This window comes from Phyllobates terribilis, unplaced genomic scaffold, assembly GCF_046119375.1.
Source record: "Phyllobates terribilis strain yellow unplaced genomic scaffold, ASM4611937v1 Scaffold_1__5_contigs__length_1240528914, whole genome shotgun sequence".
In the NCBI taxonomy this organism is placed as follows: Eukaryota; Metazoa; Chordata; class Amphibia; order Anura; family Dendrobatidae; genus Phyllobates; species Phyllobates terribilis.
The window spans coordinates 1,002,762,756-1,002,788,190 of NW_027362761.1; the positions used below are offsets into that span (position 1 = coordinate 1,002,762,756).

The following is a 25,435-nucleotide window of genomic DNA, read 5'->3' on the forward strand; positions in this document are numbered from 1 at the left end:
TCACAATGTAAAGCTTTCTAAAGTTCTTATAGCTTTAATGTAATTTAAAAAAAAAAAAAAAGAGTGTGCGTTACTTAAGTTTTGGGGGTATATCTCAGTGGCAGAGCATTTGACTGCAGATTAAGAGGTCCTTGGTTCAACTCCGAGTGCCCCCTGAAGATAAATCTTTTTAAACCAAATAATTCTTGCTTTATTACTTGTTTATCCATTAAAACATTTTAGGCATATAACGTTGAATGCATATTGATGTGCTTTCTTCATATGAAATCTATTTAAAAAATCAGACAAAAGGTCGAAAAACGTTGTCTGTAAAAAGTCAATGTAAAAAATCTATAAGATGATACTTTTAGCACTTTGGAAGACTCTAAAACTAAGAATTGACTTGTAAAATAAAAATTCCTGATTATTTGTCTGTACTTTTTGAATTCATTAAAGATTTTTAGAGAAGAAAAATGCATCGGAAAGAAAAAATAATCACAATGTAAAACTTTGTAAAGTTCTTATAGCTTTAATGTAATTAAAAAAAAAAAAAAAAAAGAGGGTGCATTATTTAAGTTTTGGGGGTATATCTCAGTGGCAGAGCATTTGACTGGAGATTAAGAGGTCCTTGGTTCAACTCCGAGTGCCCCATGAAGATAAATCTTTTTAAACCAAATAATTCTAGCTTTATTGCTTGTTTATCCATTAAAACATTTTAGGCATATATAACGTTGAATGCATATTGATGTGCTTTCTTCATATGAAATCTATTTAAAAAATCAGCCAAAAGGTCAAAAAACGTTGTCTGTAAAAAGTCAATGTAAAAAATCTATAAGATGATACTTTTAGCACTTTGGAAGACTCTAAAACTAAGAATTGACTTGTAAAATAAAAATTTCTGATTATTTGTTTGTACTTTTTGAATTCATTAAAGATTTTTAGAGAAGAAAAATGCATCGGAAAGAAAAAATAATCACAATGTAAAACTTTGTAAAGTTCTTATAGCTTTAATGTAATTTAAAAAAAAAAAAAAAAAAAAAAAAAAAGAGGGTGCATTACTTAAGTTTTGGGGGTATAGCTCAGTGGCAGAGCATTTGACTACAGATTAAGAGGTCCTTGGTTCAACTCCGAGTGCCCCCTGAAGATAAATCTTTTTAAACCAAATAATTCTAGCTTTATTACTTGTTTATCCATTAAAACATTTTAGGCATATAACGTTGAATGCATATTGATGTGCTTTCTTCATATAAAATCTATTTAAAAAATCAGCCAAAAGGTCGAAAAACGTTGTCTGTAAAAAGTCAATTGAAAAAATCTATAAGATGATACTTTTAGCACTTTGGAAGACTCTAAAACTAAGAATTCACTTGTAAAATAAAAATTCCTGATTATTTGTTTGTACTTTTTGAATTCATTAAAGATTTTTAGAGAAGAAAAATGCATCGGAAAGAAAAAATAATCACAATGTAAAACTTTGTAAAGTTCTTATAGCTTTAATGTAATTTAAAAAAAAAAAAAAAAAGAGTGTGCATTACTTAAGTTTTGGGGGTATAGCTCAGTGGCAGAGCATTTGACTGCAGATCAAGAGGTCCTTGGTTCAACTCTGAGTGCCCCCTGAAGATAAATCTTTTTAAACCAAATAATTCTAGCTTTATTACTTGTTTATCCATTAAAACATTTTAGGCATATAACGTTGAATGCATATTGATGTGCTTTCTTCATATGAAATCTATTTAAAAAATCAGACAAAAGGTCGAAAAACGTTGTCTGTAAAAAGTCAATGTAAAAAATCTATAAGATGATACTTTTAGCACTTTGGAAGACTCTAAAACTAAGAATTGACTTGTAAAATAAAAATTCCTGATTATTTGTCTGTACTTTTTGAATTCATTAAAGATTTTTAGAGAAGAAAAATGCATCGGAAAGAAAAAATAATCACAATGTAAAACTTTGTAAAGTTCTTATAGCTTTAATGTAATTAAAAAAAAAAAAAAAAAAAGAGGGTGCATTATTTAAGTTTTGGGGGTATATCTCAGTGGCAGAGCATTTGACTGGAGATTAAGAGGTCCTTGGTTCAACTCCGAGTGCCCCATGAAGATAAATCTTTTTAAACCAAATAATTCTAGCTTTATTGCTTGTTTATCCATTAAAACATTTTAGGCATATATAACGTTGAATGCATATTGATGTGCTTTCTTCATATGAAATCTATTTAAAAAATCAGCCAAAAGGTCGAAAAACGTTGTCTGTAAAAAGTCAATGTAAAAAATCTATAAGATGATACTTTTAGCACTTTGGAAGACTCTAAAACTAAGAATTGACTTGTAAAATAAAAATTTCTGATTATTTGTTTGTACTTTTTGAATTCATTAAAGATTTTTAGAGAAGAAAAATGCATCGGAAAGAAAAAATAATCACAATGTAAAACTTTGTAAAGTTCTTATAGCTTTAATGTAATTTAAAAAAAAAAAAAAAAAAAAAAAGAGGGTGCATTACTTAAGTTTTGGGGGTATAGCTCAGTGGCAGAGCATTTGACTGCAGATTAAGAGGTCCTTGGTTCAACTCCGAGTGCCCCCTGAAGGTAAATCTTTTTAAACCAAATAATTCAAGCTTTATTACTTGTTTATCCATTAAAACATTTTAGGCATATAACGTTGAATGCATATTGATGTGCTTTCTTCATATGAAATCTATTTAAAAAATCAGACAAAAGGTCGAAAAACGTTGTCTGTAAAAAGTCAATGTAAAAAATCTATAAGATGATACTTTTAGCACTTTGGAAGACTCTAAAACTAAGAATTGACTTGTAAAATAAAAATTCCTAATTATTTGTCTGTACTTTTTGAATTCATTAAAGATTTTTAGAGAAGAAAAATGCATCGGAAAGAAAAAATAATCACAATGTAAAACTTTGTAAAGTTCTTATAGCTTTAATGTAATTAAAAAAAAAAAAAAAAAAAGAGGGTGCATTATTTAAGTTTTGGGGGTATATCTCAGTGGCAGAGCATTTGACTGGAGATTAAGAGGTCCTTGGTTCAACTCCGAGTGCCCCATGAAGATAAATCTTTTTAAACCAAATAATTCTAGCTTTATTGCTTGTTTATCCATTAAAACATTTTAGGCATATATAACGTTGAATGCATATTGATGTGCTTTCTTCATATGAAATCTATTTAAAAAATCAGCCAAAAGGTCGAAAAACGTTGTCTGTAAAAAGTCAATGTAAAAAATCTATAAGATGATACTTTTAGCACTTTGGAAGACTCTAAAACTAAGAATTGACTTGTAAATTAAAAATTTCTGATTATTTGTTTGTACTTTTTGAATTCATTAAAGATTTTTAGAGAAGAAAAATGCATCGGAAAGAAAAAATAATCACAATGTAAAACTTTGTAAAGTTCTTATAGCTTTAATGTAATTTAAAAAAAAAAAAAAAAAAAAAAAGAGGGTGCATTACTTAAGTTTTGGGGGTATAGCTCAGTGGCAGAGCATTTGACTACAGATTAAGAGGTCCTTGGTTCAACTCCGAGTGCCCCCTGAAGATAAATCTTTTTAAACCAAATAATTCTAGCTTTATTACTTGTTTATCCATTAAAACATTTTAGACATATAACGTTGAATGCATATTGATGTGCTTTCTTCATATAAAATCTATTTAAAAAATCAGCCAAAAGGTCGAAAAACGTTGTCTGTAAAAAGTCAATGTAAAAAATCTATAAGATGATACTTTTAGCACTTTGGAAGACTCTAAAACTAAGAATTCACTTGTAAAATAAAAATTCCTGATTATTTGTTTGTACTTTTTGAATTCATTAAAGATTTTTAGAGAAGAAAAATGCATCGGAAAGAAAAAATAATCACAATGTAAAACTTTGTAAAGTTCTTATAGCTTTAATGTAATTAAAAAAAAAAAAAAAAAAAGAGGGTGCATTATTTAAGTTTTGGGGGTATATCTCAGTGGCAGAGCATTTGACTGGAGATTAAGAGGTCCTTGGTTCAACTCCGAGTGCCCCATGAAGATAAATCTTTTTAAACCAAATAATTCTAGCTTTATTGCTTGTTTATCCATTAAAACATTTTAGGCATATATAACGTTGAATGCATATTGATGTGCTTTCTTCATATGAAATCTATTTAAAAAATCAGCCAAAAGGTCGAAAAACGTTGTCTGTAAAAAGTCAATGTAAAAAATCTATAAGATGATACTTTTAGCACTTTGGAAGACTCTAAAACTAAGAATTCACTTGTAAAATAAAAATTCCTGATTATTTGTTTGTACTTTTTGAATTCATTAAAGATTTTTAGAGAAGAAAAATGCATCGGAAAGAAAAAATAATCACAATGTAAAACTTTGTTAAGTTCTTATAGCTTTAATGTAATTAAAAAAAAAAAAAAAAAAAAAGAGGGTGCATTATTTAAGTTTTGGGGGTATATCTCAGTGGCAGAGCATTTGACTGGAGATTAAGAGGTCCTTGGTTCAACTCCGAGTGCCCCATGAAGATAAATCTTTTTAAACCAAATAATTCTAGCTTTATTGCTTGTTTATCCATTAAAACATTTTAGGCATATATAACGTTGAATGCATATTGATGTGCTTTCTTCATATGAAATCTATTTAAAAAATCAGCCAAAAGGTCGAAAAACGTTGTCTGTAAAAAGTCAATGTAAAAAATCTATAAGATGATACTTTTAGCACTTTGGAAGACTCTAAAACTAAGAATTGACTTGTAAAATAAAAATTTCTGATTATTTGTTTGTACTTTTTGAATTCATTAAAGATTTTTAGAGAAGAAAAATGCATCGGAAAGAAAAAATAATCACAATGTAAAACTTTGTAAAGTTCTTATAGCTTTAATGTAATTTAAAAAAAAAAAAAAAAAAAAAAAAGAGGGTGCATTACTTAAGTTTTGGGGGTATAGCTCAGTGGCAGAGCATTTGACTGCAGATTAAGAGGTCCTTGGTTCAACTCCGAGTGCCCCCTGAAGATAAATCTTTTTAAACCAAATAATTCAAGCTTTATTACTTGTTTATCCATTAAAACATTTTAGGCATATAACGTTGAATGCATATTGATGTGCTTTCTTCATATGAAATCTATTTAAAAAATCAGCCAAAAGGTCGAAAAACGTTGTCTGATAAAAGTCATTGTAAAAAATCTATAAGATGATACTTTTAGCACTTTGGAAGACTCTAAAACTAAGAATTGACTTGTAAAATAAAAATTCCTGATTATTTGTCTGTACTTTTTGAATTCATTAAAGATTTTTAGAGAAGAAAAATGCATCGGAAAGAAAAAATAATCACAATGTAAAACTTTGTAAAGTTCTTATAGCTTTAATGTAATTTAAAAAAAAAAAAAAAAAGAGTGTGCATTACTTAAGTTTTGGGGGTATAGCTCAGTGGCAGAGCATTTGACTGCAGATCAAGAGGTCCTTGGTTCAACTCTGAGTGCCCCCTGAAGATAAATCTTTTTAAACCAAATAATTCTAGCTTTATTACTTGTTTATCCATTAAAACATTTTAGGCATATAACGTTGAATGCATATTGATGTGCTTTCTTCATATGAAATCTATTTAAAAAATCAGACAAAAGGTCGAAAAACGTTGTCTGTAAAAAGTCAATGTAAAAAATCTATAAGATGATACTTTTAGCACTTTGGAAGACTCTAAAGCTAAGAATTGACTTGTAAAATAAAAATTCCTGATTATTTGTCTGTACTTTTTGAATTCATTAAAGATTTTTAGAGAAGAAAAATGCATCGGAAACAAAAAATAATCACAATGTAAAGCTTTCTAAAGTTCTTATAGCTTTAATGTAATTTAAAAAAAAAAAAAAAGAGTGTGCGTTACTTAAGTTTTGGGGGTATATCTCAGTGGCAGAGCATTTGACTGCAGATTAAGAGGTCCTTGGTTCAACTCCGAGTGCCCCCTGAAGATAAAACTTTTTAAACCAAATAATTCTTGCTTTATTACTTGTTTATCCATTAAAACATTTTAGGCATATAACGTTGAATGCATATTGATGTGCTTTCTTCATATGAAATCTATTTAAAAAATCAGACAAAAAGTCGAAAAACGTTGTCTGTAAAAAGTCAATGTAAAAAATCTATAAGATGATACTTTTAGCACTTTGGAAGACTCTAAAACTAAGAATTGACTTGTAAAATAAAAATTCCTGAATATTTGTCTGTACTTTTTGAATTCATTAAAGATTTTTAGAGAAGAAAAATGCATCGGAAAGAAAAAATAATCACAATGTAAAACTTTGTAAAGTTCTTATAGCTTTAATGTAATTAAAAAAAAAAAAAAAAAAGAGGGTGCATTATTTAAGTTTTGGGGGTATAGCTCAGTCGCAGAGCATTTGACTGCAGATCAAGAGGTCCTTGGTTCAACTCCGAGTGCCCCCTGAAGATAAATCTTTTTAAACCAAATAATTCTAGCTTTATTACTTGTTTATCCATTAAAACATTTTAGACATATAACGTTGAATGCATATTGATGTGCTTTCTTCATGTGAAATCTATTTAAAAAATCAGCCAAAAGGTCGAAAAACGTTGTCTGTAAAAAGTCAATGTAAAAAATCTATAAGATGATACTTTTAGCACTTTGGAAGACTCTAAAACTAAGAATTCACTTGTAAAATAAAAATTCCTGATTATTTGTTTGTACTTTTTGAATTCATTAAAGATTTTTAGAGAAGAAAAATGCATCGGAAAGAAACAATAATCACAATGTAAAACTTTGTAAAGTTCTTATAGCTTTAATGTAATTTAAAAAAAAAAGAGTGTGCATTACTTAAGTTTTGGGGGTATAGCTCAGTGGCAGAGCATTTGACTGCAGATCAAGAGGTCCTTGGTTCAACTCTGAGTGCCCCCTGAAGATAAGTCTTTTTAAACCAAATAATTCTAGCTTTATTACTTGTTTATCCATTAAAACATTTTAGGCATATAACGTTGAATGCATATTGATGTGCTTTCTTCATATGAAATATATTTAAAAAATCAGACAAAAGGTCGAAAAACGTTGTCTGTAAAAAGTCAATGTAAAAAATCTATAAGATGATACTTTTAGCACTTTGGAAGACTCTAAAACTAAGAATTGACTTGTAAAATAAAAATTCCTGATTATTTGTCTGTACTTTTTGAATTCATTAAAGATTTTTAGAGAAGAAAAATGCATCGGAAACAAAAAATAATCACAATGTAAAGCTTTCTAAAGTTCTTATAGCTTTAATGTAATTTAAAAAAAAAAAAAAAAGAGTGTGCGTTACTTAAGTTTTGGGGGTATATCTCAGTGGCAGAGCATTTGACTGCAGATTAAGAGGTCCTTGGTTCAACTCCGAGTGCCCCCTGAAGATAAATCTTTTTAAACCAAATAATTCTTGCTTTATTACTTGTTTATCCATTAAAACATTTTAGGCATATAACGTTGAATGCATATTGATGTGCTTTCTTCATATGAAATCTATTTAAAAAATCAGACAAAAGGTCGAAAAACGTTGTCTGTAAAAAGTCAATGTAAAAAATCTATAAGATGATACTTTTAGCACTTTGGAAGACTCTAAAACTAAGAATTGACTTGTAAAATAAAAATTCCTGATTATTTGTCTGTACTTTTTGAATTCATTAAAGATTTTTAGAGAAGAAAAATGCATCGGAAAGAAAAAATAATCACAATGTAAAACTTTGTAAAGTTCTTATAGCTTTAATGTAATTTAAAAAAAAAAAAAAAAGAGTGTGCATTTCTTAAGTTTTGGGGGTATAGCTCAGTGGCAGAGCATTTGACTGCAGATCAAGAGGTCTTTGGTTCAACTCTGAGTGCGCCCTGAAGATAAATCTTTTTAAACCAAATAATTCTAGCTTTATTACTTGTTTATCCATTAAAACATTTTAGGCATATAACGTGGAATGCATATTGATGTGCTTTCTTCATATGAAATATATTTAAAAAATCAGACAAAAGGTCGAAAAACGTTGTCTGTAAAAAGTCAATGTAAAAAATCTATAAGATGATACTTTTAGCACTTTGGAAGACTCTAAAACTAAGAATTGACTTGTAAAATAAAAATTCCTGATTATTTGTCTGTACTTTTTGAATTCATTAAAGATTTTTAGAGAAGAAAAATGCATCGGAAACAAAAAATAATCACATTGTAAAGCTTTCTAAAGTTCTTATAGCTTTAATGTAATTTAGAAAAAAAAAAAAAAGAGTGTGCGTTACTTAAGTTTTTTTTGTGTATATCTCAGTGGCAGAGCATTTGACTGCAGATTAAGAGGTCCTTGGTTCAACTCCGAGTGCCCCCTGAAGATAAATCTTTTTAAACCAAATAATTCTTGCTTTATTACTTGTTTATCCATTAAAACATTTTAGGCATATAACGTTGAATGCATATTGATGTGCTTTCTTCATATGAAATCTATTTAAAAAATCAGACAAAAGGTCGAAAAACGTTGTCTGTAAAAAGTCAATGTAAAAAATCTATAAGATGATACTTTTAGCACTTTGGAAGACTCTAAAACTAAGAATTCACTTGTAAAATAAAAATTCCTGATTATTTGTTTGTACTTTTTGAATTCATTAAAGATTTTTAGAGAAGAAAAATGCATCGGAAAGAAAAAATAATCACAATGTAAAACTTTGTAAAGTTCTTATAGCTTTAATGTAATTTAAAAAAAAAAAAAAAAAGAGTGTGCATTACTTAAGTTTTGGGGGTATAGCTCAGTGGCAGAGCATTTGACTGCAGATCAAGAGGTCTTTGGTTCAACTCTGAGTGCCCCCTGAAGATAAATCTTTTTAAACCAAATAATTCTAGCTTTATTACTTGTTTATCCATTAAAACATTTTAGGCATATAACGTGGAATGCATATTGATGTGCTTTCTTCATATGAAATATATTTAAAAAATCAGACAAAAGGTCGAAAAACGTTGTCTGTAAAAAGTCAATGTAAAAAATCTATAAGATGATACTTTTAGCACTTTGGAAGACTCTAAAACTAAGAATTGACTTGTAAAATAAAAATTCCTGATTATTTGTCTGTACTTTTTGAATTCATTAAAGATTTTTAGAGAAGAAAAATGCATCGGAAACAAAAAATAATCACAATGTAAAGCTTTCTAAAGTTCTTATAGCTTTAATGTAATTTAGAAAAAAAAAAAAAAGAGTGTGCGTTACTTAAGTTTTGGGGGTATATCTCAGTGGCAGAGCATTTGACTGCAGATTAAGAGGTCCTTGGTTCAACTCCGAGTGCCCCCTGAAGATAAATCTTTTTAAACCAAATAATTCTTGCTTTATTACTTGTTTATCCATTAAAACATTTTAGGCATATAACGTTGAATGCATATTGATGTGCTTTCTTCATATGAAATCTATTTAAAAAATCAGACAAAAGGTCGAAAAACGTTGTCTGTAAAAAGGGAATGTTAAAAATCTATAAGATGATACTTTTAGCACTTTGGAAGACTCTAAAACTAAGAATTGACTTGTAAAATAAAAATTCCTGATTATTTGTCTGTACTTTTTGAATTCATTAAAGATTTTTAGAGAAGAAAAATGCATCGGAAAGAAAAAATAATCACAATGTAAAACTTTGTAAAGTTCTTATAGCTTTAATGTAATTAAAAAAAAAAAAAAAAAAAGAGGGTGCATTATTTAAGTTTTGGGGGTATATCTCAGTGGCAGAGCATTTGACTGGAGATTAAGAGGTCCTTGGTTCAACTCCGAGTGCCCCCTGAAGATAAAACTTTTTAAACCAAATAATTCTTGCTTTATTACTTGTTTATCCATTAAAACATTTTAGGCATATAACGTTGAATGCATATTGATGTGCTTTCTTCATATGAAATCTATTTAAAAAATCAGACAAAAGGTCGAAAAACGTTGTCTGTAAAAAGTCAATGTAAAAAATCTATAAGATGATACTTTTAGCACTTTGGAAGACTCTAAAACTAAGAATTGACTTGTAAAATAAAAATTCCTGAATATTTGTCTGTACTTTTTGAATTCATTAAAGATTTTTAGAGAAGAAAAATGCATCGGAAAGAAAAAATAATCACAATGTAAAACTTTGTAAAGTTCTTATAGCTTTAATGTAATTAAAAAAAAAAAAAAAAGAGGGTGCATTATTTAAGTTTTGGGGGTATATCTCAGTGGCAGAGCATTTGACTGGAGATTAAGAGGTCCTTGGTTCAACTCCGAGTGCCCCATGAAGATAAATCTTTTTAAACCAAATAATTCTAGCTTTATTGCTTGTTTATCCATTAAAACATTTTAGGCATATATAACGTTGAATGCATATTGATGTGCTTTCTTCATATGAAATCTATTTAAAAAATCAGCCAAAAGGTCGAAAAACGTTGTCTGTAAAAAGTCAATGTAAAAAATCTATAAGATGATACTTTTAGCACTTTGGAAGACTCTAAAACTAAGAATTGACTTGTAAAATAAAAATTTCTGATTATTTGTTTGTACTTTTTGAATTCATTAAAGATTTTTAGAGAAGAAAAATGCATCGGAAAGAAAAAATAATCACAATGTAAAACTTTGTAAAGTTCTTATAGCTTTAATGTAATTTAAAAAAAAAAGAGGGTGCATTACTTAAGTTTTGGGGGTATAGCTCAGTGGCAGAGCATTTGACTGCAGATTAAGAGGTCCTTGGTTCAACTCCGAGTGCCCCCTGAAGATAAATCTTTTTAAACCAAATAATTCAAGCTTTATTACTTGTTTATCCATTAAAACATTTTAGGCATATAGCGTTGAATGCATATTGATGTGCTTTCTTCATATGAAATCTATTTAAAAAATCAGCCAAAAGGTCGAAAAACGTTGTCTGATAAAAGTCAATGTAAAAAATCTATAAGATGATACTTTTAGCACTTTGGAAGACTCTAAAACTAAGAATTGACTTGTAAAATAAAAATTCCTGATTATTTGTCTGTACTTTTTGAATTCATTAAAGATTTTTAAAGAAGAAAAATGCATCGGAAAGAAAAAATAATCACAATGTAAAACTTTGTAAAGTTCTTATAGCTTTAATGTAATTTAAAAAAAAAAAAAAAAAGAGTGTGCATTTCTTAAGTTTTGGGGGTATAGCTCAGTCGCAGAGCATTTGACTGCAGATCAAGAGGTCCTTGGTTCAACTCCGAGTGCCCCCTGAAGATAAATCTTTTTAAACCAAATAATTCTAGCTTTATTACTTGTTTATCCATTAAAACATTTTAGACATATAACGTTGAATGCATATTGATGTGCTTTCTTCATGTGAAATCTATTTAAAAAATCAGCCAAAAGGTCGAAAAACGTTGTCTGTAAAAAGTCAATGTAAAAAATCTATAAGATGATACTTTTAGCACTTTGGAAGACTCTAAAACTAAGAATTCACTTGTAAAATAAAAATTCCTGATTATTTGTACTTTTTGAATTCATTAAAGATTTTTAGAGAAGAAAAATGCATCGGAAAGAAACAATAATCACAATGTAAAACTTTGTAAAGTTCTTATAGCTTTAATGTAATTTAAAAAAAAAAGAGTGTGCATTACTTAAGTTTTGGGGGTATAGCTCAGTGGCAGAGCATTTGACTGCAGATCAAGAGGTCCTTGGTTCAACTCTGAGTGCCCCCTGAAGATAAGTCTTTTTAAACCAAATAATTCTTGCTTTATTACTTGTTTATCCATTAAAACATTTTAGGCATATAACGTTGAATGCATATTGATGTGCTTTCTTCATATGAAATATATTTAAAAAATCAGACAAAAGGTCGAAAAACGTTGTCTGTAAAAAGTCAATGTAAAAAATCTATAAGATGATACTTTTAGCACTTTGGAAGACTCTAAAACTAAGAATTGACTTGTAAAATAAAAATTCCTGATTATTTGTCTGTACTTTTTGAATTCATTAAAGATTTTTAGAGAAGAAAAATGCATCGGAAACAAAAAATAATCACAATGTAAAGCTTTCTAAAGTTCTTATAGCTTTAATGTAATTTAAAAAAAAAAAAAAAAGAGTGTGCGTTACTTAAGTTTTGGGGGTATATCTCAGTGGCAGAGCATTTGACTGCAGATTAAGAGGTCCTTGGTTCAACTCCGAGTGCCCCCTGAAGATAAATCTTTTTAAACCAAATAATTCTTGCTTTATTACTTGTTTATCCATTAAAACATTTTAGGCATATAACGTTGAATGCATATTGATGTGCTTTCTTCATATGAAATCTATTTAAAAAATCAGACAAAAGGTCGAAAAACGTTGTCTGTAAAAAGTCAATGTAAAAAATCTATAAGATGATACTTTTAGCACTTTGGAAGACTCTAAAACTAAGAATTGACTTGTAAAATAAAAATTCCTGATTATTTGTCTGTACTTTTTGAATTCATTAAAGATTTTTAGAGAAGAAAAATGCATCGGAAAGAAAAAATAATCACAATGTAAAACTTTGTAAAGTTCTTATAGCTTTAATGTAATTTAAAAAAAAAAAAAAAGAGTGTGCATTTCTTAAGTTTTGGGGGTATAGCTCAGTGGCAGAGCATTTGACTGCAGATCAAGAGGTCTTTGGTTCAACTCTGAGTGCGCCCTGAACATAAATCTTTTTAAACCAAATAATTCTAGCTTTATTACTTGTTTATCCATTAAAACATTTTAGGCATATGACGTGGAATGCATATTGATGTGCTTTCTTCATATGAAATCTATTTAAAAAATCAGACAAAAGGTCGAAAAACGTTGTCTGTAAAAAGGGAATGTTAAAAATCTATAAGATGATACTTTTAGCACTTTGGAAGACTCTAAAACTAAGAATTGACTTGTAAAATAAAAATTCCTGATTATTTGTCTGTACTTTTTGAATTCATTAAAGATTTTTAAAGAAGAAAAATGCATCGGAAAGAAAAAATAATCACAATGTAAAACTTTGTAAAGTTCTTATAGCTTTAATGTAATTAAAAAAAAAAAAAAAAAAAGAGGGGGCATTATTTAAGTTTTGGGGGTATATCTCAGTGGCAGAGCATTTGACTGGAGATTAAGAGGTCCTTGGTTCAACTCCGAGTGCCCCATGAAGATAAATCTTTTTAAACCAAATAATTCTAGCTTTATTGCTTGTTTATCCATTAAAACATTTTAGGCATATATAACGTTGAATGCATATTGATGTGCTTTCTTCATATGAAATCTATTTAAAAAATCAGCCAAAAGGTCGAAAAACGTCTGTAAAAAGTCAATGTAAAAAATCTATAAGATGATACTTTTAGCACTTTGGAAGACTCTAAAACTAAGAATTGACTTGTAAAATAAAAATTTCTGATTATTTGTTTGTACTTTTAGAATTCATTAAAGATTTTTAGAGACGAAAAATGCATCGGAAAGAAAAAATAATCACAATGTAAAACTTTGTAAAGTTCTTATAGCTTTAATGTAATTTAAAAAAAAAAAAAAAAAAAAAAAAGAGGGTGCATTACTTAAGTTTTGGGGGTATAGCTCAGTGGCAGAGCATTTGACTGCAGATTAAGAGGTCCTTGGTTCAACTCCGAGTGCCCCCTGAAGATAAATCTTTTTAAACCAAATAATTCAAGCTTTATTACTTGTTTATCCATTAAAACATTTTAGGCATATAACGTTGAATGCATATTGATGTGCTTTCTTCATATGAAATCTATTTAAAAAATCAGCCAAAAGGTCGAAAAACGTTGTCTGATAAAAGTCAATGTAAAAAATCTATAAGATGATACTTTTAGCACTTTGGAAGACTCTAAAACTAAGAATTGACTTGTAAAATAAAAATTCCTGATTATTTGTCTGTACTTTTTGAATTCATTAAAGATTTTTAAAGAAGAAAAATGCATCGGAAAGAAAAAATAATCACAATGTAAAACTTTGTAAAGTTCTTATAGCTTTAATGTAATTTAAAAAAAAAAAAAAAAAGAGTGTGCATTTCTTAAGTTTTGGGGGTATAGCTCAGTCGCAGAGCATTTGACTGCAGATCAAGAGGTCCTTGGTTCAACTCCGAGTGCCCCCTGAAGATAAATCTTTTTAAACCAAATAATTCTAGCTTTATTACTTGTTTATCCATTAAAACATTTTAGACATATAACGTTGAATGCATATTGATGTGCTTTCTTCATGTGAAATCTATTTAAAAAATCAGCCAAAAGGTCGAAAAACGTTGTCTGTAAAAAGTCAATGTAAAAAATCTATAAGATGATACTTTTAGCACTTTGGAAGACTCTAAAACTAAGAATTGACTTGTAAAATAAAAATTCCTGATTATTTGTTTGTACTTTTTGAATTCATTAAAGATTTTTAGAGAAGAAAAATGCATCGGAAAGAAAAAATAATCACAATGTAAAACTTTGTAAAGTTCTTATAGCTTTAATGTAATTTAAAAAAAAAAAAAAAAAAAGAGTGTGCATTACTTAAGTTTTGGGGGTATAGCTCAGTGGCAGAGCATTTGACTGCAGATCAAGAGGTCCTTGGTTCAACTCTGAGTGCCCCCTGAAGATAAATCTTTTTAAACCAAATAATTCTAGCTTTATTACTTGTTTATCCATTAAAACATTTTAGGCATATAACGTTGAATGCATATTGATGTGCTTTCTTCATATGAAATATATTTAAAAAATCAGACAAAAGGTCGAAAAACGTTGTCTGTAAAAAGTCAATGTAAAAAATCTATAAGATGATACTTTTAGCACTTTGGAAGACTCTAAAACTAAGAATTGACTTGTAAAATAAAAATTCCTGATTATTTGTCTGTACTTTTTGAATTCATTAAAGATTTTTAGAGAAGAAAAATGCATCGGAAACAAAAAATAATCACAATGTAAAGCTTTCTAAAGTTCTTATAGCTTTAATGTAATTTAAAAAAAAAAAAAAAAGAGTGTGCGTTACTTAAGTTTTGGGGGTATATCTCAGTGGCAGAGCATTTGACTGCAGATTAAGAGGTCCTTGGTTCAACTCCGAGTGCCCCCTGAAGATAAATCTTTTTAAACCAAATAATTCTTGCTTTATTACTTGTTTATCCATTAAAACATTTTAGGCATATAACGTTGAATGCATATTGATGTGCTTTCTTCATATGAAATCTATTTAAAAAATCAGACAAAAGGTCGAAAAACGTTGTCTGTAAAAAGTCAATGTAAAAAATCTATAAGATGATACTTTTAGCACTTTGGAAGACTCTAAAACTAAGAATTGACTTGTAAAATAAAAATTCCTAATTATTTGTCTGTACTTTTTGAATTCATTAAAGATTTTTAGAGAAGAAAAATGCATCGGAAAGAAAAAATAATCACAATGTAAAACTTTGTAAAGTTCTTATAGCTTTAATGTAATTTAAAAAAAAAAAAAAAAAGAGTGTGCATTTCTTAAGTTTTGGGGGTATATCTCAGTCGCAGAGCATTTGACTGCAGATCAAGAGGTCCTTGGTTCAACTCCGAGTGCCCCCTGAAGATAAATCTTTTTAAACCAAATAATTCTAGCTTTATTACTTGTTTATCCATTAAAACATTTTAGACATATAACGTTGAATGCATATTGATGTGCTTTCTTCATGTGAAATCTATTTAAAAAATCAGCCAAAAGGTCGAAAAACGTTGTCTGTAAAAAGTCAATGTAAAAAATCTATAAGATGATACTTTTAGCACTTTGGAAGACTCTAAAACTAAGAATTCACTTGTAAAATAAAAATTCCTGATTATTTGTTTGTACTTTTTGAATTCATTAAAGATTTTTAGAGAAGAAAAATGCATCGGAAAGAAAAAATAATCACAATGTAAAACTTTGTAAAGTTCTTATAGCTTTAATGTAATTTAAAAAAAAAAAAAAAAAGAGTGTGCATTACTTAAGTTTTGGGGGTATAGCTCAGTGGCAGAGCATTTGACTGCAGATCAAGAGGTCCTTGGTTCAACTCTGAGTGCCCCCTGAAGATAAATCTTTTTAAACCAAATAATTCTAGCTTTATTACTTGTTTATCCATTAAAACATTTTAGGCATATAACGTGGAATGCATATTGATGTGCTTTCTTCATATGAAATATATTTAAAAAATCAGACAAAAGGTCGAAAAACGTTGTCTGTAAAAAGTCAATGTAAAAAATCTATAAGATGATACTTTTAGCACTTTGGAAGACTCTAAAACTAAGAATTGACTTGTAAAATAAAAATTCCTGATTATTTGTCTGTACTTTTTGAATTCATTAAAGATTTTTAGAGAAGAAAAATGCATCGGAAACAAAAAATAATCACATTGTAAAGCTTTCTAAAGTTCTTATAGCTTTAATGTAATTTAGAAAAAAAAAAAAAAGAGTGTGCGTTACTTAAATTTTGGGGGTATATCTCAGTGGCAGAGCATTTGACTGCAGATTAAGAGGTCCTTGGTTCAACTCCGAGTGCCCCCTGAAGATAAATCTTTTTAAACCAAATAATTCTTGCTTTATTACTTGTTTATCCATTAAAACATTTTAGGCATATAACGTTGAATGCATATTGATGTGCTTTCTTCATATGAAATCTATTTAAAAAATCAGACAAAAGGTCGAAAAACGTTGTCTGTAAAAAGTCAATGTTAAAAATCTATAAGATGATACTTTTAGCACTTTGGAAGACTCTAAAACTAAGAATTGACTTGTAAAATAAAAATTCCTGATTATTTGTCTGTACTTTTTGAATTCATTAAAGATTTTTAGAGAAGAAAAATGCATCGGAAAGAAAAAATAATCACAATGTAAAACTTTGTAAAGTTCTTATAGCTTTAATGTAATTAAAAAAAAAAAAAAAAAAAGAGGGTGCATTATTTAAGTTTTGGGGGTATATCTCAGTGGCAGAGCATTTGACTGGAGATTAAGAGGTCCTTGGTTCAACTCCGAGTGCCCCATGAAGATAAATCTTTTTAAACCAAATAATTCTAGCTTTATTGCTTGTTTATCCATTAAAACATTTTAGGCATATATAACGTTGAATGCATATTGATGTGCTTTCTTCATATGAAATCTATTTAAAAAATCAGCCAAAAGGTCGAAAAACGTTGTCTGTAAAAAGTCAATGTAAAAAATCTATAAGATGATACTTTTAGCACTTTGGAAGACTCTAAAACTAAGAATTGACTTGTAAAATAAAAATTTCTGATTATTTGTTTGTACTTTTTGAATTCATTAAAGATTTTTAGAGACGAAAAATGCATCGGAAAGAAAAAATAATCACAATGTAAAACTTTGTAAAGTTCTTATAGCTTTAATGTAATTTAAAAAAAAAAAAAAAAAAAAAAAAGAGGGTGCATTACTTAAGTTTTGGGGGTATAGCTCAGTGGCAGAGCATTTGACTGCAGATTAAGAGGTCCTTGGTTCAACTCCGAGTGCCCCCTGAAGATAAATCTTTTAAACCAAATAATTCAAGCTTTATTACTTGTTTATCCATTAAAACATTTTAGGCATATAACGTTGAATGCATATTGATGTGCTTTCTTCATATGAAATCTATTTAAAAAATCAGCCAAAAGGTCGAAAAACGTTGTCTGATAAAAGTCAATGTAAAAAATCTATAAGATGATACTTTTAGCACTTTGGAAGACTCTAAAACTAAGAATTGACTTGTAAAATAAAAATTCCTGATTATTTGTCTGTACTTTTTGAATTCATTAAAGATTTTTAAAGAAGAAAAATGCATCGGAAAGAAAAAATAATCACAATGTAAAACTTTGTAAAGTTCTTATAGCTTTAATGTAATTTAAAAAAAAAAAAAAAAAGAGTGTGCATTTCTTAAGTTTTGGGGGTATATCTCAGTCGCAGAGCATTTGACTGCAGATCAAGAGGTCCTTGGTTCAACTCCGAGTGCCCCCTGAAGATAAATCTTTTTAAACCAAATAATTCTAGCTTTATTACTTGTTTATCCATTAAAACATTTTAGACATATAACGTTGAATGCATATTGATGTGCTTTCTTCATGTGAAATCTATTTAAAAAATCAGCCAAAAGGTCGAAAAACGTTGTCTGTAAAAAGTCAATGTAAAAAATCTATAAGATGATACTTTTAGCACTTTGGAAGACTCTAAAACTAAGAATTGACTTGTAAAATAAAAATTCCTGATTATTTGTTTGTACTTTTTGAATTCATTAAAGATTTTTAGAGAAGAAAAATGCATCGGAAAGAAAAAATAATCACAATGTAAAACTTTGTAAAGTTCTTATAGCTTTAATGTAATTTAAAAAAAAAAAAAAAAAAGAGTGTGCATTACTTAAGTTTTGGGGGTATAGCTCAGTGGCAGAGCATTTGACTGCAGATCAAGAGGTCCTTGGTTCAACTCTGAGTGCCCCCTGAAGATAAATCTTTTTAAACCAAATAATTCTAGCTTTATTACTTGTTTATCCATTAAAACATTTTAGGCATATAACGTTGAATGCATATTGATGTGCTTTCTTCATATGAAATATATTTAAAAAATCAGACAAAAGGTCGAAAAACGTTGTCTGTAAAAAGTCAATGTAAAAAATCTATAAGATGATACTTTTAGCACTTTGGAAGACTCTAAAACTAAGAATTGACTTGTAAAATAAAAATTCCTGATTATTTGTCTGTACTTTTTGAATTCATTAAAGATTTTTAGAGAAGAAAAATGCATCGGAAACAAAAAATAATCACAATGTAAAGCTTTCTAAAGTTCTTATAGCTTTAATGTAATTTAAAAAAAAAAAAAAAAGAGTGTGCGTTACTTAAGTTTTGGGGGTATATCTCAGTGGCAGAGCATTTGACTGCAGATTAAGAGGTCCTTGGTTCAACTCCGAGTGCCCCCTGAAGATAAATCTTTTTAAACCAAATAATTCTTGCTTTATTACTTGTTTATCCATTAAAACATTTTAGGCATATAACGTTGAATGCATATTGATGTGCTTTCTTCATATGAAATATATTTAAAAAATCAGACAAAAGGTCGAAAAACGTTGTCTGTAAAAAGTCAATGTAAAAAATCTATAAGATGATACTTTTAGCACTTTGGAAGACTCTAAAACTAAGAATTGACTTGTAAAATAAAAATTTCTGATTATTTGTTTGTACTTTTTGAATTCATTAAAGATTTTTAGAGACGAAAAATGCATCGGAAAGAAAAAATAATCACAATGTAAAACTTTGTAAAGTTCTTATAGCTTTAATGTAATTTAAAAAAAAAAAAAAAAAAAAAAAAGAGGGTGCATTACTTAATTTTTGGGGGTATAGCTCAGTGGCAGAGCATTTGACTGCAGATTAAGAGGTCCTTGGTTCAACTCCGAGTGCCCCCTGAAGATAAATCTTTTTAAACCAAATAATTCAAGCTTTATTACTTGTTTATCCATTAAAACATTTTAGGCATATAACGTTGAATGCATATTGATGTGCTTTCTTCATATGAAATCTATTTAAAAAATCAGCCAAAAGGTCGAAAAACGTTGTCTGATAAAAGTCAATGTAAAAAATCTATAAGATGATACTTTTAGCACTTTGGAAGACTCTAAAACTAAGAATTGACTTGTAAAATAAAAATTCCTGATTATTTGTCTGTACTTTTTGAATTCATTAAAGATTTTTAAAGAAGAAAAATGCATCGGAAAGAAAAAATTATCACAATGTAAAACTTTGTAAAGTTCTTATAGCTTTAATGTAATTTAAAAAAAAAAAAAAAAGAGTGTGCATTTCTTAAGTTTTGGGGGTATAGCTCAGTCGCAGAGCATTTGACTGCAGATCAAGAGGTCCTTGGTTCAACTCCGAGTGCCCCCTGAAGATAAATCTTTTTAAACCAAATAATTCTAGCTTTATTACTTGTTTATCCATTAAAACATTTTAGACATATAACGTTGAATGCATATTGATGTGCTTTCTTCATGTGAAATCTATTTAAAAAATCAGCCAAAAGGTCGAAAAACGTTGTCTGTAAAAAGTCAATGTAAAAAATCTATAAGATGATACTTTTAGCACTTTGGAAGACTCTAAAACTAAGAATTGACTTGTAAAATAAAAATTCCTGATTATTTGTTTGTACTTTTTGAATTCATTAAAGATTTTTAGAGAAGAAAAATGCATCGGAAAGAAAAAATAATCACAATGTAAAACTTTGTAAAGTTCTTATAGCTTTAATGTAATTTAAAAAAAAAAAAAAAAAAAGAGTGTGCATTACTTAAGTTTTGGGGGTATAGCTCAGTGGCAGAGCATTTGACTGCAGATCAAGAGGTCCTTGGTTCAAATCTGAGTGCCCGCTGAAGATAAATCTTTTTAAACCAAATAATTCTAGCTTTATTACTTGTTTATCCATTAAAACATTTTAGGCATATAACGTTGAATGCATATTGATGTGCTTTCTTCATATGAAATATATTTAAAAAATCAGACAAAAGGTCGAAAAACGTTGTCTGTAAAAAGTCAATGTAAAAAATCTATAAGATGATACTTTTAGCACTTTGGAAGACTCTAAAACTAAGAATTGACTTGTAAAATAAAAATTCCTGATTATTTGTCTGTACTTTTTGAATTCATTAAAGATTTTTAGAGAAGAAAAATGCATCGGAAACAAAAAATAATCACAATGTAAAGCTTTCTAAAGTTCTTATAGCTTTAATGTAATTAAAAAAAAAAAAAAAAGAGTGTGCGTTACTTAAGTTTTGGGGGTATATCTCAGTGGCAGAGCATTTGACTGCAGATTAAGAGGTCCTTGGTTCAACTCCAAGTGCCCCCTGAAGATAAATCTTTTTAAACCAAATAATTCTTGCTTTATTACTTGTTTATCCATTAAAACATTTTAGGCATATAACGTTGAATGCATATTGATGTGCTTTCTTCATATGAAATATATTTAAAAAATCAGACAAAAGGTCGAAAAACGTTGTCTGTAAAAAGTCAATGTAAAAAATCTATAAGATGATACTTTTAGCACTTTGGAAGACTCTAAAACTAAGAATTGACTTGTAAAATAAAAATTTCTGATTATTTGTTTGTACTTTTTGAATTCATTAAAGATTTTTAGAGACGAAAAATGCATCGGAAAGAAAAAATAATCACAATGTAAAACTTTGTAAAGTTCTTATAGCTTTAATGTAATTTAAAAAAAAAAAAAAAAAGAGTGTGCATTTCTTAAGTTTTGGGGGTATAGCTCAGTCGCAGAGCATTTGACTGCAGATCAAGAGGTCCTTGGTTCAACTCCGAGTGCCCCCTGAAGATAAATCTTTTTAAACCAAATAATTCTAGCTTTATTACTTGTTTATCCATTAAAACATTTTAGACATATAACGTTGAATGCATATTGATGTGCTTTCTTCATGTGAAATCTATTTAAAAAATCAGCCAAAAGGTCGAAAAACGTTGTCTGTAAAAAGTCAATGTAAAAAATCTATAAGATGATACTTTTAGCACTTTGGAAGACTCTAAAACTAAGAATTGACTTGTAAAATAAAAATTCCTGATTATTTGTTTGTACTTTTTGAATTCATTAAAGATTTTTAGAGAAGAAAAATGCATCGGAAAGAAAAAATAATCACAATGTAAGACTTTGTAAAGTTCTTATAGCTTTAATGTAATTTAAAAAAAAAAAAAAAAGAGTGTGCATTACTTAAGTTTTGGGGGTATAGCTCAGTGGCAGAGCATTTGACTGCAGATCAAGAGGTCCTTGGTTCAACTCTGAGTGCCCCCTGAAGATAAATCTTTTTAAACCAAATAATTCTAGCTTTATTACTTGTTTATCCATTAAAACATTTTAGGCATATAACGTTGAATGCATATTGATGTGCTTTCTTCATATGAAATATATTTAAAAAATCAGACAAAAGGTCGAAAAACGTTGTCTGTAAAAAGTCAATGTAAAAAATCTATAAGATGATACTTTTAGCACTTTGGAAGACTCTAAAACTAAGAATTGACTTGTAAAATAAAAATTCCTGATTATTTGTCTGTACTTTTTGAATTCATTAAAGATTTTTAGAGAAGAAAAATGCATCGGAAACAAAAAATAATCACAATGTAAAGCTTTCTAAAGTTCTTATAGCTTTAATGTGATTTAAAAAAAAAAAAAAAGAGTGTGCGTTACTTAAGTTTTGGGGGTATATCTCAGTGGCAGAGCATTTGACTGCCGATTAAGAGGTCCTTGGTTCAACTCCGAGTGCCCCCTGAAGATAAATCTTTTTAAACCAAATAATTCTTGCTTTATTACTTGTTTATCCATTAAAACATTTTAGACATATAACGTTGAATGCATATTGATGTGCTTTCTTCATATGAAATCTATTTAAAAAATCAGACAAAAGGTCGAAAAACGTTGTCTGTAAAAAGTCAATGTAAAAAATCTATAAGATGATACTTTTAGCACTTTGGAAGACTCTAAAACTAAGAATTGACTTGTAAAATAAAAATTCCTGATTATTTGTCTGTACTTTTTGAATTCATTAAAGATTTTTAGAGAAGAAAAATGCATCGGAAAGAAAAAATAATCACAATGTAAAACTTTGTAAAGTTCTTATAGCTTTAATGTAATTAAAAAAAAAAAAAAAAAAAGAGGGTGCATTATTTAAGTTTTGGGGGTATATCTCAGTGGCAGAGCATTTGACTGGAGATTAAGAGGTCCTTGGTTCAACTCCGAGTGCCCCATGAAGATAAATCTTTTTAAACCAAATAATTCTAGCTTTATTGCTTGTTTATCCATTAAAACATTTTAGGCATATATAACGTTGAATGCATATTGATGTGCTTTCTTCATATGAAATCTATTTAAAAAATCAGCCAAAAGGTCGAAAAACGTTGTCTGTAAAAAGTCAATGTAAAAAATCTATAAGATGATACTTTTAGCACTTTGGAAGACTCTAAAACTAAGAATTGACTTGTAAAATAAAAATTTCTGATTATTTGTTTGTACTTTTTGAATTCATTAAAGATTTTTAGAGACGAAAAATGCATCGGAAAGAAAAAATAATCACAATGCAAAACTTTGTAAAGTTCTTATAGCTTTAATGTAATTTAAAAAAAAAAAAAAAGAGTGTGCATTACTTAAGTTTTGGGGGTATAGCTCAGTGGCAGAGCATTTGACTGCAGATCAAGAGGTCCTTGGTTCAACTCTGAGTGCCCCCTGAAGATAAATCTTTTTAAACCAAATAATTCTAGCTTTATTACTTGTTTATCCATTAAAACATTTTAGGCATATAACGTTGAATGCATATTGATGTGCTTTCTTCATATGAAATATATTTAAAAAATCAGACAAAAGGTCGAAAAACGTTGTCTGTAAAAAGTCAATGTAAAAAATCTATAAGATGATACTTTTAGCACTTTGGAAGACTCTAAAACTAAGAATTGACTTGTAAAATAAAAATTCCTGATTATTTGTCTGTACTTTTTGAATTCATTAAAGATTTTTAGAGAAGAAAAAAGCATCGGAAACAAAAAATAATCACAATGTAAAGCTTTCTAAAGTTCTTATTGCTTTAATGTAATTTAAAAAAAAAAAAAAAAGAGTGTGCGTTACTTAAGTTTTGGGGGTATATCTCAGTGGCAGAGCATTTGACTGCAGATTAAGAGGTCCTTGGTTCAACTCCGAGTGCCCCCTGAAGATAAATCTTTTTAAACCAAATAATTCTTGCTTTATTACTTGTTTATCCATTAAAACATTTTAGGCATATAACGTTGAATGCATATTGATGTGCTTTCTTCATATGAAATCTATTTAAAAAATCAGACAAAAGGTCGAAAAACGTTGTCTGTAAAAAGTCAATGTAAAAAATCTATAAGATGATACTTTTAGCACTTTGGAAGACTCTAAAACTAAGAATTGACTTGTAAAATAAAAATTCCTGATTATTTGTCTGTACTTTTTGAATTCATTAAAGATTTTTAGAGAAGAAAAATGCATCGGAAAGAAAAAATAATCACAATGTAAAACTTTGTAAAGTTCTTATAGCTTTAATGTAATTAAAAAAAAAAAAAAAAAAAGAGGGTGCATTTTTTAAGTTTTGGGGGTATATCTCAGTGGCAGAGCATTTGACTGGAGATTAAGAGGTCCTTGGTTCAACTCCGAGTGCCCCATGAAGATAAATCTTTTTAAACCAAATAATTCTAGCTTTATTGCTTGTTTATCCATTAAAACATTTTAGGCATATATAACATTGAATGCATATTGATGTGCTTTCTTCATATGAAATCTATTTAAAAAATCAGTCAAAAGGTCGAAAAACGTTGTCTGTAAAAAGTCAATGTAAAAAATCTATAAGATGATACTTTTAGCACTTTGGAAGACTCTAAAACTAAGAATTGACTTGTAAAATAAAAATTTCTGATTATTTGTTTGTACTTTTTGAATTCATTAAAGATTTTTAGAGACGAAAAATGCATCGGAAAGAAAAAATAATCACAATGTAAAACTTTGTAAAGTTCTTATAGCTTTAATGTAATTTAAAAAAAAAAAAAAAAAGAGTGTGCATTTCTTAAGTTTTGGGGGTATAGCTCAGTCGCAGAGCATTTGACTGCAGATCAAGAGGTCCTTCGTTCAACTCCGAGTGCCCCCTGAAGATAAATCTTTTTAAACCAAATAATTCTAGCTTTATTACTTGTTTATCCATTAAAACATTTTAGACATATAACGTTGAATGCATATTGATGTGCTTTCTTCATGTGAAATCTATTTAAAAAATCAGCCAAAAGGTCGAAAAACGTTGTCTGTAAAAAGTCAATGTAAAAAATCTATAAGATGATACTTTTAGCACTTTGGAAGACTCTAAAACTAAGAATTCACTTGTAAAATAAAAATTCCTGATTATTTGTTTGTACTTTTTGAATTCATTAAAGATTTTTAGAGAAGAAAAATGCATCGGAAAGAAAAAATAATCACAATGTAAAACTTTGTAAAGTTCTTATAGCTTTAATGTAATTAAAAAAAAAAAAAAAAAAGAGTGTGCATTACTTAAGTTTTGGGGGTATATCTCAGTGGCAGAGCATTTGACTGCAGATCAAGAGGTCCTTGGTTCAACTCTGAGTGCCCCCTGAAGATAAATCTTTTTAAACCAAATAATTCTAGCTTTATTACTTGTTTATCCATTAAAACATTTTAGGCATATAACGTTGAATGCATATTGATGTGCTTTCTTCATATGAAATATATTTAAAAAATCAGACAAAAGGTCGAAAAACGTTGTCTGTAAAAAGTCAATGTAAAAAATCTATAAGATGATACTTTTAGCACTTTGGAAGACTCTAAAACTAAGAATTGACTTGTAAAATAAAAATTCCTGATTATTTGTCTGTACTTTTTGAATTCATTAAAGATTTTTAGAGAAGAAAAAAGCATCGGAAACAAAAAATAATCACAATGTAAAGCTTTCTAAAGTTCTTATTGCTTTAATGTAATTTAAAAAAAAAAAAAAAAGAGTGTGCGTTACTTAAGTTTTGGGGGTATATCTCAGTGGCAGAGCATTTGACTGCAGATTAAGAGGTCCTTGGTTCAACTCCGAGTGCCCCCTGAAGATAAATCTTTTTA

The 25,435-nt window shown here is 28.5% G+C and overlaps 10 non-coding genes across 10 annotated transcripts; all 10 read left to right on the forward strand.

Annotated features, from left to right (window-relative positions):
• Positions 1-1,047: 1,047 nt before the first annotated feature.
• On the forward strand, positions 1,048-1,119 carry TRNAC-ACA (transfer RNA cysteine (anticodon ACA)). Its single transcript has one exon. It is a non-coding gene; the product is annotated as a tRNA-Cys (tRNA).
• A 1,365-nt stretch (positions 1,120-2,484) lies between these two features.
• TRNAC-GCA (transfer RNA cysteine (anticodon GCA)) lies at positions 2,485-2,556 on the forward strand. Its single transcript has one exon. It is a non-coding gene; the product is annotated as a tRNA-Cys (tRNA).
• Positions 2,557-3,445: 889 nt separating this feature from the next.
• Positions 3,446-3,517, forward strand: TRNAC-ACA (transfer RNA cysteine (anticodon ACA)). The gene has a single exon. It is a non-coding gene; the product is annotated as a tRNA-Cys (tRNA).
• Positions 3,518-4,888: 1,371 nt separating this feature from the next.
• TRNAC-GCA (transfer RNA cysteine (anticodon GCA)) lies at positions 4,889-4,960 on the forward strand. The gene has a single exon. It is a non-coding gene; the product is annotated as a tRNA-Cys (tRNA).
• Positions 4,961-9,638: 4,678 nt separating this feature from the next.
• Positions 9,639-9,710, forward strand: TRNAS-GGA (transfer RNA serine (anticodon GGA)). The gene has a single exon. It is a non-coding gene; the product is annotated as a tRNA-Ser (tRNA).
• Positions 9,711-10,583: 873 nt separating this feature from the next.
• TRNAC-GCA (transfer RNA cysteine (anticodon GCA)) lies at positions 10,584-10,655 on the forward strand. Its single transcript has one exon. It is a non-coding gene; the product is annotated as a tRNA-Cys (tRNA).
• Positions 10,656-13,432: 2,777 nt separating this feature from the next.
• TRNAC-GCA (transfer RNA cysteine (anticodon GCA)) lies at positions 13,433-13,504 on the forward strand. Its single transcript has one exon. It is a non-coding gene; the product is annotated as a tRNA-Cys (tRNA).
• A 3,746-nt stretch (positions 13,505-17,250) lies between these two features.
• TRNAC-GCA (transfer RNA cysteine (anticodon GCA)) lies at positions 17,251-17,322 on the forward strand. The gene has a single exon. It is a non-coding gene; the product is annotated as a tRNA-Cys (tRNA).
• Positions 17,323-19,160: 1,838 nt separating this feature from the next.
• On the forward strand, positions 19,161-19,232 carry TRNAC-GCA (transfer RNA cysteine (anticodon GCA)). Its single transcript has one exon. It is a non-coding gene; the product is annotated as a tRNA-Cys (tRNA).
• Positions 19,233-22,012: 2,780 nt separating this feature from the next.
• On the forward strand, positions 22,013-22,084 carry TRNAG-GCC (transfer RNA glycine (anticodon GCC)). The gene has a single exon. It is a non-coding gene; the product is annotated as a tRNA-Gly (tRNA).
• The last annotated feature ends 3,351 nt before the right edge of the window (positions 22,085-25,435 follow it).